This window comes from Pteropus alecto, unplaced genomic scaffold (genome assembly GCF_000325575.1).
Source record: "Pteropus alecto unplaced genomic scaffold, ASM32557v1 scaffold7, whole genome shotgun sequence".
In the NCBI taxonomy this organism is placed as follows: Eukaryota; Metazoa; Chordata; class Mammalia; order Chiroptera; family Pteropodidae; genus Pteropus; species Pteropus alecto.
The window spans coordinates 52,293,007-52,295,296 of record NW_006494614.1 but is presented as its reverse complement, the minus strand read 5'-3'; positions in this window follow the sequence as shown (position 1 = coordinate 52,295,296).

The following is a 2,290-nucleotide window of genomic DNA, read 5'->3' as shown; positions in this document are numbered from 1 at the left end:
CTTAAGGGTGTAGCCATGTCTTAGTCACCTCTGTATCCCACTGCCTAGGACAATTGGCAGCTCAATAAATGCTTGATATACTTTTCAAACAAATGGAATAGAAGCTGTTTTTAAATATTATATTTTTCAATTCATTTATTATAACATGGATCACTAAAACTGCATTTAACACGTTTACATTTTCCCCCAAATCTCTGTAGTTTTTAATAAAGTCCCAACTTCTGAATAAATAAAACCCCATTTAAAAATATTACAGCCTTATGATCTATGAGCAGATTTCTTCAATCCCAGGTGTGCATTGGTAAATGCATGGTTTTACATATATTGGTTAATTTCTTCTAGTACTAGGCGGAAGTCGGGAAGAAATTTATATATAATGTGTTATAATATTTTTTCACATGAGTATAGCTTGTATAATGACTCCTCGAGGAGGAAGTTTTATGTAAATTTATGACACTAGGTTTGAGAAGAAGCAGTTCTCTCCTTATTATTTCTACACTCTTTGGTCTGGCCAGATGGCAGTTACTTCACTATAGGAAAGCACGGTAGATAACAGTTAGAGGACAGTTAGGCTGCTCTTTACTGGTTTTGTGACCTTGCACATGCAACTTAAATGTCCTCAGTTTCAGTTTTTCATCTGATTATTTCATAAGGAATCAGGCCAGGCAAAGGACATCATGTATGTGAAAATGCTTTGTGTTTCACAAACTACAGAATAAGCTCAGTAAAAAAGCAGCATGAATGGAAAGCATGTGGGCTTGGGAGCCAACAGATCAGTTTCAAATTATGGTTTTACCACTTTTGTGTGACTATGGGCACATTACTTCTTAGAATATCACTTTTCTCATCTGTAACTTAGGGATAATAACATCTATCTTTTATAATTGTGGAGAAGATAAAAAGCAGTAATGAATTTATGGCACCTCACGTATAGTCATTGTTTAATAACTGGTGGCTGGGTGAGAGCAGTATTCATTTTTTTTTTTTTTAGCATTCACTTTTTGAAATCCTCCATCCATGTCTTATATCCTTAGTCTGATCACCAACCAATCAAGATGAGTCTCTAATATGGCTTAAGCCCAAGCTAGAATCCCCTGCAGCATTGGGTTCATTAGAAATTAATGCACCTGGAGCAGTCCATATTTTTTAAAAACAAATACATGCAAAATGTTTACTGTGCCTGAAACTCTCACATGATAATAATATCTATTATAATTTTTATCCCTTGGAGCCAGCAACATAATAGGCACTTTGTATACCTTATCTTGTTTAAATTTTGTGTCAGTTTATAAGGTGCACATAATTATACTCTCCAAAAGGATAAGCTTTATTTACAGACTAATAAGAGGCAGGATCAGGAGTGACCTGAGGGTTTCTGATAATAAACCCAGTGATTTTTCAGTTACACAACAGAGACAAGTGGGCCAAGCTCACTCCAGCGTTGGCTCCTCCTTCAAAATCAACAGCATTGCTAAGTTCGTAAATTTAGTTTGACACATACCAGCTCAAATGTGCTTCTATATCACTGATCTTAGCAGGAGTCTTTACCTTTGATTAAGGCCCAGTCCTGACTCAGGCATCAACTTGGACCTGGGTCAGAATATGAACATCTGAGGCTTTATACATTTGGTTCATTTTCCACCTTTCTATTTTGGGAGTGCCATCTCACACAATCACTGTTGATTTCATCAACATTTATGACATGTTAGCTATGTGCCTTGAAATTGTAATAGATGCTGAGGATAATAGGCTAAAAATTGCAGTCTTTGTCCTCAAGGAGCTCTGAGTCAAATAGAGATAATTATAATTTATTGTGTTTTTGTGAAGTCAGCAGGCATCATGATGGTGCCCTGAAAACAGAGGGAAGGGTCATGGAGGATTTCCAACCAAGGATGAGTGTTTTTTTTTTTTTTTTTTTGAATACATGAAGAATGACATAATACTGAATAATTTTGAGAGAGAGAAAACAGAGAAGGGGAGAGAGAATGCATGCACAAAGGCATGGAGGTATTCAACATTAGATCCTACTCAGAATTGTGAGCAGTTCAGGATGGGGTTGTAAAACATAGAGAGACAAAGGAGGAACATAGGGGGACTGATAAAGAGATAGATCACAGTGGACATTATCAGCCATATTAAAGTAACTGGAATTAATGCTGTGGGCTAGAAGGTATCACTAACATGTTTTAAACATCAAAATGGAAGGATCAGAGTAACAGTTTTGATATATCTGTCTGACAGAGAGTTGGAGGATGAAATGGAGGAACAGGTCTAGAGGAGGGATGTCGGA